At 42.8% G+C, this 16871-nt stretch overlaps 1 long non-coding RNA gene across 1 annotated transcript in view; it reads right to left on the bottom strand.

The window, feature by feature from the left end:
• LOC144791174 (uncharacterized) overlaps positions 1 to 15944 on the bottom strand; it is a 217669-nt gene extending 201725 nt beyond the window's left edge. The window contains exon 1 of the long non-coding RNA XR_013602320.1: positions 15831 to 15944. This is a non-coding gene — a long non-coding RNA (uncharacterized LOC144791174). The remainder of the gene's footprint in view (positions 1 to 15830) is intronic.
• Between the last annotated feature and the right edge of the window lie 927 nt (positions 15945 to 16871).

The raw sequence follows: 16871 nt of genomic DNA, 5'->3' as shown, positions 1-16871 counted from the left end.
TAATGCATGCTCCAGTCTTAGAGTCCGTTAGCCTCTCCCCTCCTGACTCTTAGTTTATATCAACATGTTCTCTAAACATCAGATACTAGATAGGGTTTAGGTACATGTCGCCCTGACTCTCCAGACTTCAGTCTCTGCTCCTAGCACAGAGTTCATAGCCCCCAGCTTCTCCTAGTAACACGTCATTGTCAGTTTGCGCGCACCATTAGGTTAGAGGTCCCGGCTCCTTAGGTAGCCCCCTCCATGTTTCCGCCCCATTTATGACATATTCTGTTACGTTTACATCACATGTCCATGTATACGCCCCTGTTACACCCATTTTCACCCTTATCTTTCGCGACTGCTATTGACCACACCCACTGCTCCGCCTACTGTAATTCATTGTAATGTAACTGTTTTAGTATATATATTTGTGCACTGTTATTAAATGTTACGCCGATTCTGATCCTAGCCCCGGCAGCGCTGCCATCCCATTCCTGTGCAGGTTGTCCTGTTCCTGTCCTTTATGCTGTATTAAACCTGCAAACTCCTACTACCTCGAATCTTGACTCTTATTTATTGAGCTATCTGTTATTGCTATGCCTAGTCAAACCTAGATCCGGTATTATTTATTTATATACCACATAATGGCGCCCGAATAGGGACTTGCCCTTTCCCCACGCGCCGGTGAAGCCACGCCGGCCCCCTGACCCTCTGCAGCCGTGACGGAACCATACCGTGCACGTGCAGATATTTCTGCTTCAAGTATCCCTCAGGCCCACGGAGGAGACGGAGGTGGCGGTCCAGCATCCAGACGAGGCGGTGGAGGAACGCGGCGAGTCCCGACCAGAGCCCAAGCCGAGAGTCCAAGGTCCGAGGTATCCGGAGGCCCACCCGTAACAGAAGTCCGAAGTTCGTCCGTCCGGCGTCGAAGCAGTCCAGTCCAGTCCGAGTCCTTCCGTTCTTGCTGCCCGGTGAGTACCATTGCTGGGGTAGTATCTAGACAGGGTCAATCTAATTGACTCTGGTCCGTGGGTTGGTGGTACACAGACCCACAAACGAAGTGTCCACTTCGGTGGATGCGGGTCCTGACGTGTCTCTTTATGAGACCGGTAAGTTTCGTACTGTTTCAGCAGTGCATCTAGTTCCTGTTCTAGTCAGTTCTGTTCTCGAGAAAATTCATGTATTCTGTTTTCCGTATTCCAGGTGGTATTCTGTTCGAACTATTATTCACAATGTTCTTCATGTATTTTAATGTCGTGGTATGAATGTGAAGTAATTATCGTGTTCATTGTGTATTGTATTGTGTCTAGATTACAGTTCAGTCATGCCCTTATTCTCGAAATTACGTCAGCTAAAAACCAGAAAAGGTCTGCTAGAAGCAGCAGTTCCTGTCCCGCCTAGGGACAGTCCAGGTCATTTTATGTATCAGAAGCATGGCATAAGTGCCATATTATATCTAGATTTATGGGTAGAGTATACCAAACAGTTAGAAGAAAAGTATAGATGGCCCGTATCGGGTACATGGGATGCCGAGTGCATCATGCGAGTAGAAGAAGCATTATGGAAAAAGAAAGCCAGACAGTCACAGAAAGATGCCATCGAGTTATGGCGCAAAGAATCTCATAAAAGAACCGAAAAAGAAATCAGAAAGTCAGAACTAAGTAGAGAATCTTTGGAACGAGCCCAAGAAAGGGAACTAATCGAGATAGGTGAACGAGTTAAAACAGAACAGTCAGACAGACAGAGGCATGCCCTCATCAAGGGTATGTATCCTCTTCTTGCCGAGGGCTTGCCAAAAGCGACCCCGGAGGCATCCAGTAATTTTCCGCCACCATTAGTTCCGACTAAGCTACGTCACAAACCGACCGCAGCTGATATTTTCATCTCGTCCTATTTGGACGACACAGTCCCGGAATATGCAAATCCTGTTCCGCCGGTCCCTGTAAATCAGGCAATTCCTGCTCCTCCAGACACCGGAGTACCTGTTACGGTACCCCCGGTCCAGCCCGCCATACAAGTCCAGCCTGCATTTCCATTTCCCACTCTGCCAGGACGAAGAGCATCAGTTGACGATTCTAGTTTAGGGGCCGCAGGGGGGGGTCCTCCAGGAACCCCGCCGCCACACAAGCGTTTAACGTTAGTCGAATTACATGCACAAGCGTCACAGCGTACGCCCAGACATCAGTCTGTTGCAGAAATAAGAAAAGCCCTTACCGAATGTGGCTATGACCCAGTCCCAGGCGAGGATAATATGGTTTTATATTCATTACGCGTAAGAAAGGTGACCGAGTATCTAGTCACCCTACCAGATATGAAAGAAGATCTAGACAGAATATATCGTTTCATCCGTACAGGGGATGATCCAGAAAGTATTAGTGACGTCATGTCTCAAAGGAAAGTTGAGATCCAGCTCATGTTATTAAAGTTCTTGATTAATTGTCTAATAAGAGAACAAGATTCCCCGACTAAAGATCAGGCCGAAATGAAAATCCTGACAAGGTGGAGTGATAATATAGCCGAGGGTAAACACAAGACTATCAGTAGTATAGAGAGTATGTACAAGAAAATCCGTAAAGAAATAATAAAGTTACACGAACAACGTAAAGCAGCACAAGTAAGCGAGAAAGAAAATGACTCTTCTACTGAAGAGGTAGAGGACGAGAATTCCGCCAGAATAGCGTATGTAGGAAAATCTAGATTTCCAGATCTCCATTTACGCCTAGAACACAAGCCAACTTTCCACCATCCAGCACCAGAACAAGGTTCTCTAGAACAAGTATTTCAAGCTACCGATCACATTCTGAAGTCACGAATCGGTTATAGTGAGTTAAGCACTATGCATGAACAAGAACTAGCTCGATCAGCAATCCGATGGATTACTGATTCTACCACTTTTCCAGACGAAATAGTGGCACAAATGTTTCTGAAATTGCCCCCAGCCGAGCAACGACTGGTGGGTATGTATATGATTCAGCACCTCATTACTTTGTATGAGGGTCAACATTCTGATCCAGGTCCGTTACATGATGTCCTGAACGAGTTACTCCAGTATAAATGGAAAGGTTTAGGTACCGATTTAATTAGTGTCATTCTAGAACAGCGCCACAAATATGGAACGTTTTTGAACCCGCATTTTGTTCATGTCTCACCTCCAGAAAGTAAACCCTTTTACATAGACAGACAGAATCCGTTACGAGAAGTACACCCAGTCAGGACAACAGATGGTGAAATGCAACGAGTGTTTGTTTACACCCCGATTACAAAGATGGAACTCTTAGAGATGAAAAAGTTAATTCCCTGTCATGATAAAGATCCAGCAGGGTTCCACCGAGAATTAAAAGACATGCTCCGTATGGGAGAATACACGTATCCAGATATAATTAAAATGTTAAAAGTCTTATTGCCCGCAGGGGTATATGAAAAACTCAAGGAAAAAGATTGGGAGGTGGGAGAGAAAAAGATCGATTGGGCAGTTCTAGAAGCTGAAGATAAGATACGAGTACCAGGTACCGGTCTAGGAGAAAAATGTAAAGAATTACCAGAACTGTTAATACAAGTTTTGCCAAGATTATTAGTAACTAAAAAGGAAGACTGGGATGCAATCTCAGCCTGTAAACAGAAACAAGATGAAGACACTAGTGATTTTTATTCTAGATTCGAGAAATGTTTTAGTATAAACAGTGGCCTCAAGACGAGTAGCGAGTCATACCCTCATCTTTTTGTTACTAAATTAGTCGAGAATTCAAGTCCACAAGTTAAGAATCGAGTTTTGAAAGTCGAAAGTACCTGGCAAGCTAATACCCCGTCCCAGATGTTGCAGATGCTCCAATACCACCAGAATAGAATCAGAGAAGAACAAGATCATGAAAGAAAACGTATGAAAGACACGAAAATGAAAGTGCTGGTTGCACAATCTATTCCACAAGACAGTCAGAAGAGGGGTACGAATCAAGCCAGTCATCCTGCAGTTCCCGTTAAAGGGACCTGCAATTATTGTAAACAGCCAGGTCATTTTATAAACGAGTGTGCAGTTCTGAAACACAATATAGCTACCGGTAAGACTAAAGAAAGACCACGTCCGCCTAGACAAGAACAAGTTTCACAGACTTCTCAGCCACAGAATGCACAACAGACAGCTACAGCACCGCAGCCTATTGCTGCAACACAGCATGTTACACAGCAAATGTACCAGTATGCACAGTCCGAGTATCCAGAGTATCAGCCATATTCATGAAACAGCCTAGAGAGGGAGGTAGGCTTGCCTCTCATCGAGATACCTGTAGATCAAGAGGGTCCCTATGTTCATAGTCAAGTATTAGGGAAGGACAGAAAGTTTTTGATTGATACAGGGGCAAGTAGGACCACCATTAGTCACGCCGAAGTTCCAGGGGCTCCGCTCTCAGGCTCTAGAAATGTTTCCCTTGGATTTTCAGGAAAGCCTATTGTAAACGAGATATCTAAGCCGGTTACTCTAGAAGTAGGTCCGTTGTCCCGCACTACTGATCTGTTACTTACAAAGTCATGTCCAGAAAATTTATTAGGCATTAAAACACTGAAAGAATTAGGTGCAGTTATTTGCTGCTCCCCCGAGGGAATACGATTGTTCCTACGTGACTTCAAGGGTCACTATGTATTACGAGATTTTGATCCGAGATTGTCTAATGTTCCGCAGCATCTATGGGCGCAAGGTCCAACTGATGTTGGTTATATGCAAATCACACCCCATCGTGTGACTCTCAAACCAGGTGTAGTGTTACCACGAATCAGACAGTACAGATTGCCACCTGAGGCTGTAGCAGCCTTATCCAAAATTATTGACGAGCTCATGGCTCAAGGAGTAGTTGTAGAAACTGACTCCAATGTATGTAATTCTCCGATCATTCCAGTCATAAAACGTACTGATCCAAATGCACCCCCAGTATATCGATTAGTGATTGACCTTCGGGAACTTAACAAATGTATTATTCCCCAGTACCCAGTTGTCCCAGATATCTCTTCCCTATTGACAGCCATTGATTCTGAAGCCTCATTTTTTTCAGTCATAGACCTCAAGAACGCATTTTTCAGTGTCCCCATTCATCCAGACAGCCAGTTTCTTTTCGGATTTTGTTTAAATGGAAGGAGCTATATGTTCACACGCGCTCCTCAAGGTTTCACAGAAAGTCCTAGTATTTACAGTCAAGCACTTAAGAGACAACTAGACAATATTCACATGCCAACTGACACTGCCCTGCTCCAGTATGTCGATGATCTACTGATCACAGCCCGTTCTGAACGTGCTTGCGAGCGAGCATCCCTTACAGTCTTGTATTTCCTAGCCGAGATGGGGCACAAGGTGTCCCCTTCTAAGCTTCAATTCTGTGTCCAGCAAGTGATCTACTTAGGCCACTTACTGTCCAAGTGGGGTAGGCAGTTGACACCAGACCGTATCCAGTTAATAGCGAGTCTTCCTCAGCCCAAGACACAGAAGGAGGTACGTGCTTTTATCGGCCTTACTTCTTATTGCAGACAATGGATTCCTCAGTATGCATTTCTAGCCAAGCCATTGATACAGTTAACGACACAGGAGGCAGCCGTATCGACTGTCCTCCCTTGGACATCTGAACATACACTTAGTTTTAATGAGTTAAAGAAAGCTCTATGCCAAGCTCCAGTTCTAGCTACACCGAACTACAGTAAGCCTTTTACACTTTTTGTCACTGAACGCGAAGGTACAGCATTATCTGTTCTCACACAAGATCAAGCCGGACAATACAAGCCTTGTGCTTATTTTTCGAGCACATTAGATCCAGTAGCCCAGGCTCTGCCTGCGTGCCTCAAGTCAGTTGCAGCCACAGCACTAGCTATCAGACAAAGTGATTCCATAGTATTAGGACATTCCTTGACAGTACAAGTCCCACACTCCGTGGAAGTTCTTTTAAACCGAACACAGACTCAGCACTTGACAATTGCACGTTTAACAGGTTATGAACTGACACTGTTCCAGCCACACATAGAAATCAGACGCTGCAACGTTCTAAATCCTGCTACACTGTTACCGTCAGTTAATTCGAATCCTGCCACACACGACTGTGTGGAAGTAGTTAATATTATGACTAAGCCAAGACAAGATCTGACAGATATTCCATTACCAGATCCCGACCTGACACTTTATGTGGATGGTTCATGTATGAGAACAAATGCAGGAGAACTAGTAGCCGCGTATGCAGTGACTACTGACACTGAAGTTATAGAAACACACCGTATTGACACCCTGTCTGCTCAAGCAGCAGAGCTAGTTGCTCTGACACAAGCCTGCATACACGCTAAGAACCTGAAAGTTAATGTTTACACAGATTCACGCTACGCATTCGGAGTTGTACACGACTTTGGAGTGCTCTGGCAGGAGAGAGGTTTCATGACTTCTCATGGACTCAAGATTCAGCATGGTCTCCTTATTCAAGCTCTGTTAGATGCCATACACTTACCGACATCTATTGCTATCATGAAATGCAAAGCACATACGAAAGTTAGCGACATTATTTCTCAAGGTAATGATCTAGCAGATCGCACAGCCAAGCTTACAGCACAGACACCAGACATTCCAGTTAATAAGACACCGACATACACTCCAGATCTGACTACCTGTTTGACAGTTAAGGACCCTACTCAAGATGTCATAGATATCCAGTTACATGCTACTCCCGAAGAAATCAAGAAATGGTCCGAACAAGGAGGGGTCCAGACAGACCAGGGATGGGTAACGAAGGGTAAAGCCACATGGTTTCTCCCCGACTCTATGGTTCAAGTCATTATCAATACCGCACATAGTCCAGCACATTTAGGAGAAAAAGCTATGTTAGACAGTATCCAGAACATTTGGTTCAACAAGCATTTACGAGCTGCAGCCAAGCAGAAAGTCCGTACCTGTATGATATGTTGCCAGTTTAATCCAGGTAAAAGTGTCCCGGTGGAACAAGGTGGATTCCAGCCCCCTGACCACCCTTTTGAAGTCCTCCAGATGGATTATATTCAGATGGAGCGATGTCGAGGTTTCAAGTATGTCCTTGTAGTGGTATGCGCTTTGTCCAGGTGGACAGAAGCATATCCAGTCCCAGATTACACAGCCACGACCACTGCCAAGCAGTTGGTTCGTGAATTCTTCCCCCGCTACGGACTCCCAAGAGTCGTATATTCAGATAACGGCCAGCCATTCTCATCTGAGCTTATGAAACATATTTCCCTGTTGTTAGGGTACCAGTGGAAGTTTCATTGTGTACGCCATCCAGAAGCAGCCGGTCTCGTAGAGAGACATAACCAGACTTTGAAAATCCGCATTGCAAAAGTATGTCAAGAGAAAGGTGTAGACTGGCTAGTAGCTCTGCCAGTTGCCTTATTTTACATGCGCATGGTCGCACATTCCAGATCAGGTCTGTCCCCGTATGAAGTCGTATTCGGCCGCCCCCCTAACATGTGGGGTACACCTAGACCTCGAAGTATTACCGATGTTTCAAGTAATATGCTGACAGATTACCTAGCTTCCTTGATGTCTGCCCTCAACTCTTGTCGTTCACAGGTTGCTGCCGCATTTCCAGACAATACCGAGGTGGCACCGCATGAAATCGTTCCTGGATCCATGGTCCTAGTGCGAAATTTTGATCGTTCAAGTCCGCTGGAGCCTCGCTGGAAGGAGCCCCGACAGGTCCTCTTGGCCACCCGTACAGCCGTGAAGTTGGAGGGACGAAAAGGCTGGGTGCATCTTTCGCACATCAAAAAATTTTATGGATTGAAGCCAGTTTCAAAGAACATTTTGCGAGCATTTAAAAGACTGCCAAAGTACTATTCTTAAGGACTGTCCCGCAAAAGACATTGCTACGAACCCTTCCCTGTTAGAGACAACTCCGCAACAGGAGTATAAGAAAAAGTTAAGGTCTAGTAAAATAAGTCAGCCAGTTTGATTGTCTAAGTCCTCCCCTAGGTGAAACGGTTAGACCGGTTTCCTACATGTATAAAATAGACCCCCACAGAGAGAGAGTTAGTGAGAACTCTAGAAGTTGCACTATTATTTTATGTTTTCTGCTATATTTCAGCATTATGATTTCCTGCACCAGTTATGCATTTTATTTGTATTTTCCAGTTTCTCATGTAAATAAGTCTGCCAATGTTACAGTAGAGCACACGTTTAGTGATCTGCCTCCTCATGAACTCTCATATCGTCTTGCTATGCGTAATAATTCTTTTGTCCGCATGTTACATTATTCACACCAGACCAGCAATGCCACTAATTGTTGGGTGTGTGGTCGACTCCCCCCTTTCCAGACACCGAAGGGAGTTCTGCCACTCTTTCCTTATCCATTTTCACATCATGGTTCGTGTGGAGCATGGTCCACGTTAACGTCATCCTCAACAGATATGTCTTTTCTTAACAGTACATGTTTCCCAGACAAGCAAGGTCTTCCCCACAGAACAGGGTTAGATCTAGAAAATGAAGTTTACAACTTGGGTAATTATTCTTCGAATTTCATGGTCCTGAATGTTCAGTCTGATACTACTCCAGACTTACCTGCTATGTCAGTACTACCAGTTAAAGGCGAATTATGTGTCCGAAATAATGGTTCCGTACATGTAGGACATAGTGATTGTACTACTATTGTCAAGTATAGTGACAGTGGGAAATCTATTTTCAAAGCTTCACGTCATTCTTATTTTATTTGTGGTCAAACCGCATATGTTCGTCTGCCCCTCGATTGGGAGGGAACCTGTTACATTGCCTTCCTACTGCCACCAGTTTTCCTAGCCCCATCTGACTATCATAGAAACACACATCTAGTACACGTTAGACATAGAAGGGAGTCCCCGATTGTCGATTATACTGAAACTGCTCTAGAACAATATACAGATTTCAATAGAGGTTTCTTCTTCTTTATAGGACCTATCCAGAACAGTAAGCTAATCCGTAGGTTAACCAGAACCCTTGAAGCAGTAGTGAATGAGACTGCCTCTGCCCTAGGTAATTTAACCGAAGAGCAATCTGCTATGAGATTTGTCGTGCTCCAGAATCGTCTCGTCCTTGACGTCATACTGGCCGATAGGGGCGGGGCCTGTAGAGTCATCGGATCTAGTTGCTGCATTTTCATTCCAAATAACGCGCCGTCTGTTTATTCAGCTATAACCAGACTCCATAAAATTGCCCATCTGTTACACCAAGATCCAGGCACCTGGACATGGTCCGGTTGGTTCTGGAATATAATTTCCGCCTGGGGATGGAAAGTAATGTCCTTTCTAGGTATTGCAGTAGCGATCATATTCAGCTGCTGCCTCTGTATACAATGTGGCCCTGCGATTTGCGGCATTTGTGCTACCTCTTGTATTCCTAGTCCCAAGTCCCGTCCTAAATCCCGTTCCAAGAAACTTCAAGACGAGCAAATGATACTGTATGAAATGATAGATGGTATCATGAATATTGATGTTTCCTGATGGAAACGTAGTGACAAGGAGGGAATGTGGAAAAGTAAATTTTGCCATGTTCTGTGTCCCTACGCGTCCTCCATCATATGTTATGTGTGCATGATTAATATGCATATGTATTCCCCGTGTTCGATTAAAGACGCAATTACAGTTGTGTCCATTACTAGTATGCCAGTTTCCAGTTCTCGTGAAAGCTACGAGTATTAGGCCTATGTAAAGTCACGTTGCCACGTTTCTCAGTGTGCACGTTATTTCATTGTAAAGTCCCCGTTTCTAGGCCTCAAAAGGGCCCGGACACCAGATTCAGCTCCTGTCTCCTGAGCCCTCGCTGAGGAGCGATACAGCCCCCACCTGTGTTCCCGACCCTTCACTTACTTCCTGCCTCACAGTGCCCGGCTCAGCCTGGCTCTGCCTCTGAGTCTGCCAAGAGTATGTTATGATTCTAGTCATCAGTCCAGCCCTCCTTCTCTGCATTCCTAAGCTACTGAATCGCATCAATAGTTTCCGTCATTGTCTAGCCTTTACGTCTCCATGTAAGAGAAATACTGCATTTAATGGTCATTTAATATGCTTCATCACGCACTACATGTAGAATAATGCATGCTCCAGTCTTAGAGTCCGTTAGCCTCTCCCCTCCTGACTCTTAGTTTATATCAACATGTTCTCTAAACATCAGATACTAGATAGGGTTTAGGTACATGTCGCCCTGACTCTCCAGACTTCAGTCTCTGCTTCTAGCACAGAGTTCATAGCCCCCAGCTTCTCCTAGTAACACGTCATTGTCAGTTTGCGCGCACCATTAGGTTAGAGGTCCCGGCTCCTTAGGTAGCCCCCTCCATGTTTCCGCCCCATTTATGACATATTCTGTTACGTTTACATCACATGTCCATGTATACGCCCCTGTTACACCCATTTTCACCCTTATCTTTCGCGACTGCTATTGACCACACCCACTGCTCCGCCTACTGTAATTCATTGTAATGTAAGTGTTTTAGTATATATATTTGTGCACTGTTATTAAATGTTACGCCGATTCTGATCCTAGCCCCGGCAGCGCTGCCATCCCATTCCTGTGCAGGTTGTCCTGTTCCTGTCCTTTATGCTGTATTAAACCTGCAAACTCCTACTACCTCGAATCTTGACTCTTATTTATTGAGCTATCTGTTATTGCTATGCCTAGTCAAACCTAGATCCGGTATTATTTATTTATATACCACAGGACGACGACAAACCCGACGAGGGGGCTGGCAGGGCAAGAGGAAGAGGCAAAGGCAAGGGGTCGAGCTACAATACCCGGAAAAGGAACAACAGATGGTAGATCCGAGTGATAACTTGACCATCATCAACCTAACGGATCAAAATTTAACAGAAGTCGAAGAAAAGACCTTACAATTAGGCCTCACCTTTTGCCCCAGAGACAAGTTGGAATGCACTCAAACGAGGATAGATCTTTTTAAACTTACGAGAAAAATGAAACTACACAAATTCCATAAAATGAAGCCTAATATTATGGATTCTCGTAAAACAAAGAAAAAGACGCCTACGCAACCCACTGACGCACTGACCGTCACAGATTTAATTGCTGTTCAGACGTTGAAAGACTTAAGAGCGGAACAAACGCAAACTCAGGGGTACTCGGCTGCTATACAACAGGAATCATTACCAACAAATTTCCGGGCACCCTCGCAATTTAATCCCCAAATGCCCTATGATGTAATAGATTCCTTCTCAGATGCTGTCGTACAGGATCTTATCAAATATAGAACCAGCACCGACAAACATAAAGATAAGAATCAACAAAAACAATAAGAATCTAACTAAAGAACAAACAACAGTTCTGCAGAACTTACAAAAGAACAACAAAATTGTCGTAAAACCTTCCGATAAGGGAGGGAACATTGTTTTGTTGACCAGAGAGCAATATTGCCAGGAATCCTTGCGACAATTAGAAGATCGTTGCAATTACGTTGTCGCTAAAACTGGGGAATACGAACAAAGCAGACGATCATACCATGACCTGCTGATCAGATGGAGAAATAAATCAATGCTGGACATGAACGAGTTCATGTTTCTACGGAATCCTGAACCATCCATACCAACCTTTTACCAACTCCCGAAGGTTCACAAAGACCTGGTCAACCCCCCCGGGAGACCTATTGTCTCGTCCAAGGGAGGACTAACTGAAAATCTATCGATCTATATCGACTCATTCCTGGCAAAATTTGTAGTGGAATTAAAGTCGTATGTAAGAGACACCAAACATTTCATTGAAAAGATCGAACGTATAACATGGGATTCCTCTTACCTGCTCATCACCCTAGACATCACGAGCCTTTATACGTGCATACAGCACGATAGAGGAGTTGAGGCCGTAAAATACTTCTTGGACAAGAGACCGGCCAAATATCAAGAACATGGTTTAATGTTAACGGAGATGTTGGAATTCTGTTTACGGAATAATATCTTCCTATTTCAGGACATACTATACAAACAGACCTCAGGGACGGCGATGGGAACCTGCTTCGCCCCCAGCTACGCGAACCTTTTCGTGGGCTGGTGGGAGGAGCAGGTGGCCCTTGTCGGGCACAATGCAAAGTGGGCAGGATATATTGTGGAATGGTGTCGTTACATTGACGACTTGTTCGTAGTGTGGCGGGGCTCCTCCACTGATGCCAGTGACTTCATTATGGACCTTAACAACAATGACTTACATCTGAAATTTACAGCGGATATCAACAGGGAACAGGTACATTACCTAGATCTCAAAGTATTTGTGAGTGATGATAAGCTACAGACTGCCCTTTATAGGAAATCTACTGCAGGAAATAGTATTCTTCACGCCGAGAGCAGCCACCCTCCTAGTCTTATACGGAGTATACCATATGGTGAGCTACTTAGATTACGCAGGAATTGCTCACGTGATATCGACTTTATGTCAGCTGCCAATGAAAGCATACAGAGGTTTCTGCTGAGAGGGTATGATCATGAACTTTTGAATAGAACCTTTGAAAAAGTAGCCAGAATCCCTAGAAGATAACTACTAGACTGTGATCAGAAAAGGAAGGATGAAACTGAAATAAACAATAAATTCAGGATGATCACTACCTATTCAGAGGCAGCCAATGCTCTTAGAGGCATGATTACAAAAAGCTGGCATATTCTGCGTACAGATCCTGTTATTGGATGTGATGTACCTGCGAGACCCCTGATTACTTTCCGCAAATCTAGATCACTAAAAGACATGATTGTCTATAGCCATTTAGCCACGAACAAAACTCCAGCACGGAGTACGGTTAAGGACATGGCAGGCTTCTTCCCATGTGGGAAGTGCCGAGCATGTGAGAACAGTAAAAGGGTCCTCTCTTATCAGATTCCAGGTCTAGCCCAACCCAAGAAAATCAAGAAGTTTATCACATGCACAACATCTTATGTGGTATACTGCTTGATTTGTCCCTGCGGCCTCAAATACGTGGGAAGCACAATCAACAACGTTAAGATGCGAGTGCTTGAACATCAACGGGCCATTATGAACAAGGATGCATCCTACCCCGTAGCACGGCACTTCGCGCAGGAACACAACAGTAACCGCCAGTTACTCCAATACTTTGGCCTAGACCATGTGTCACCCAACCCGAGAGGGGGAGATAGACTTCTATGTCTCCGCAGACTGGAGTCACGCTACATAATAGATTTACAGACAAAACAGCCTGGCGGGCTGAACATGGGTGAAGAACTGACTGTACATTTGGGAAGATAAGGCAATTGTATAATAACTTCATTGGTTTTTGAACATGTAATGTCGTATGGATGTGATCAACAGGAATGGGACTCGACCGTTGGAATCTGTCAGCAGTTTGAACTTATCTCAAAAATGAGCCTTGGAACTGTATATGATTAGATGTGTATATAAATGATCTGTGTCTCTTACTCGCTCTCTATCCCTATGTGTATATTCTCTTTCATCTTTTTCCTTTTTCCTTTTTCTGTTTCCTTTTTCCGTTTTCTCTCCCACTTATCCCTCTCTCCCCTTTGATCTCATTTTTCACCTTTTCTATTTTTGCAAAATCAAACTCTATCCTCTCTTGTACTTCCATCTCACCTTTCCATATTATTAGCCCTTTTCATAATATGGCTGAAGTGACGCTCTCGGATATAACTGACGAGTAGTCTGCAATTACCCCTAGTTGGAGGTCCATTATGGATCAATATATACGAGTTAAGAGGTTTATGATTATGAATTTGATTTTGTTCTTTAAGGTGTTTTGGGTGTAAAGGGTAAAATGTGGCAGTTTCCACTATCATCACATTAGTCGGTGAGGTGCCGATACACGGCAAGATCATCTTACTTCTCACCGACAGGGATATAATTCCCATTTAGGGGTTAGAATCACCTAAATGAAAAACCAACATTTAATCCCATGTGATTGATCGAAACTGCACACTCTTTTGTTAGGTATCTAAGCAGTATGGGCCGTAACAACTCAAAGCATCGATTTGAGTAGAATGATGATCACCGATAATTGTGGTTTAAAATTGTCGGTGAAAGGCCGATACACGGCAAGATTTTGTTTTGACACACCGACAAGAACACAGAATTAATCTGTTTGAGGCACTTCTTAAACAAATTGTAACATTAAGAAATGGCCGCCACATTTGTTGTTTGAGGAATGTCCTTTTTTGCTTTCATTACGTTAACAGGAAGTGATGTTTGTATATATTGTGCAAGGAAAGCACTGGGATGTAAACACTGACGAAGGACACCTGGTCCGAAACGCGTCTGTTTGTCTGTCCGTCTGTCCGTAGCTGAATTAAACACCCGTTGCATTTACCCCCGTGAGTGCGTTATCGTCTGTGAGCGAAGGGGAGAACGATTGAAGCTGCCATATATATATATATATATATATATATACACACACATACATATATGTGTTCATGTTATATTTAGGTCAGTTACGTATAACTGATGAAAATCAGTGCTTTTTTCAGTTTAAAATGCTATTAAACAGACAGCGGTGTGAGACAACGTAAATTATATCTTACTACCGTGCTTATGTATAACTCCAACTTAACCTTTGTGTTTTCATTGAAAAAAATATATATATATGCATATATATATAAAGATAAATATGTATATGTGTGTTTTATAAATAATAATTCATACTGAATATTTTAAAAATGAATTCACATAATTAAACATTAAACTTTTATTAAAAATAAAAATAATTTAAAGTGATTCAATATATAACAACATTTACTACAAAGTGAATAAAAACTAAAATGTTAGTGAGATGGGAGTTTTAAAACATTATTATAATACATTAAAATAGTTTATTTATTTTAAAGAATGATACACTTTAATACATTTCCCTATACATTCCCATAGGGAGATCTCTGCCTCGCTGTTGGAGTTCGTCACCCATGTATGCAAATTTACTAGTAGACACTTTACACTTGTAAATCCTGTTGTAGGAGGATTTACCCCCTGATTTGAGACGGTGATGCATGTAAGTCTATACCTAGGTCTAAAGCTGCACTTGGAAATGGTGAATAACACAAAGTGTAAAGTTACGCTTCGGTGTAGTAGTAAGTATATGTACATTTGTGAATAGACACACCTATATATGTTCTTCTTGAGCACAAAGTATCATATTGCCCCTTGATACTTACAGAGACAAGTCATGTTGTGATCGAAAAAGTGACAAGATGCAGGGAGAAAATAGAGGGTAAAACGTAATACTGGTAACAATTGCTAGTTTGTGCATTGCAGTTTCCTGAACAGCATTTGCAAATAATATAATCCTACTACCTTTAACATTTTCGTATATGTTTCAGCCCTTATGGGAAAAGATTTGAAATCCAGTTAGGATAACTATAGTTTACAAGCTACCTAGAAACACTCAAACATAACAAACGCTCAAAAACACAAGGTAGCACCATAGCACCATAAGAGTAGACAACGGTCTGGCTTGTGATTCTTGTTCAAAAGGCGCTATGGTCTAGCTATGCAAAGGATAACTGATCCCACCAATCGACAGATAAACAGAAAGTCCCTATGCACAATCACCTATAGACATAAAACAACACAAATATCTTCAAACTAAATTTATTGCCACATTAACTAACCAAAATTATTTCAGAGGTAAACCGTGTACAGATTCTCTACTAACCACACACAAATACCATCTAAACAAAAGACACTATGAAACGATGCTTCCTTCAGTCCAATCAATGGCCTTTCCAGAGGCACACAAAGTGTGTCCAGGTAGACAATACACTACAATGCTATAACAATGGTGGTTAAGGCTATAAAAATGCAAATCACTTCAGAAAAATGCACAGCGAGCACATATATGAGGTCATCATAGAGATACACAAATTCTGTATTCATAGTGTCCTCCTACCCAGCCAGCTCAATACTCTCTCTTGTTCAGTGCTGGGCATCGAAGTAATGTTTTTGCTTTCCGTGGATGGTTCTTCATCCTCATAGATACCATAGTATGGTTGCCATTTACCCTGATGGAGAGAGGTTGGAAACAAAAACTTTTATATACCACTCGGGAAGTTACTTCCCTATAACAGTAACATAAATTAATCGTGTGGTTTTGAAATTAACCAACATAGAATAGAATGCACACACACAAACACACATGGGATACTAATTAGCTTATGTTGGAAACCATAATCTACTAATTAAGTGAAGTTGTCTTGTTTAATTTGTGCGCATTTGTCATAATCTAACCAAAATTTGCATGGATATGCTTTATGTCTGTCTAATTGTGGCATAAATTATGGTGAATGGTGAGCAAACCATGCTTATGTGTTGCTGAATTGCTAGGTAATAACTAATTGGGTTACCTTAGAATAGGGGGAGGTAAACAGAAGGGTTATATTTAGAAAATTAATGTTTATTTGTGTTTGTTTCTATAATAGTTCCCATTATGGCCTATGCGGCCTATTTTAAAATGGACGCTGTCTGCGACTCCAAGTTTGTGATGAAGTACTCATGCGTGACTGAACTCGAGAAGAGCACGAGCAGCCTGTGCCTGTGCAGAATGGGTCAAGGACAGTGTGGCCTGGCTACCCGAACGAGTGCCAACAAATTTGAATGTCAGCATTGTGAACATGGGAAAATCATCCCGAATATCCGCTTAAAGGACAAAAGCGGAAGAACACCACTAAGGAGAATGGAGACTTTATTTTTTCAAACATAATGATGACTTGGCGGAAATGTGAACAATAAGGTGATGAGGTTATGCTCATCCACCCCTCGATTTGACCAATCAGAACAGCCTAAGACCCCAAAAGTTACAACTTTTAGATAGATAAGTTAGTGAAAAAGACTATAAAAGAGGACGATTTGAAGTATGAAACAAGCTTGCTTTCCGATTTTATCTTTGCACCCCGACATGCTGCCGGACTGCTAATTCCTTTTTCTATGGCGC

The sequence above is a fragment of the Lissotriton helveticus genome, chromosome 11 (genome assembly GCF_964261635.1).
Source record: "Lissotriton helveticus chromosome 11, aLisHel1.1, whole genome shotgun sequence".
Classification (NCBI taxonomy): Eukaryota; Metazoa; Chordata; class Amphibia; order Caudata; family Salamandridae; genus Lissotriton; species Lissotriton helveticus.
Note: the sequence above shows the minus strand (reverse complement) of the source record. Positions and strands in the feature narration are given on the sequence as shown.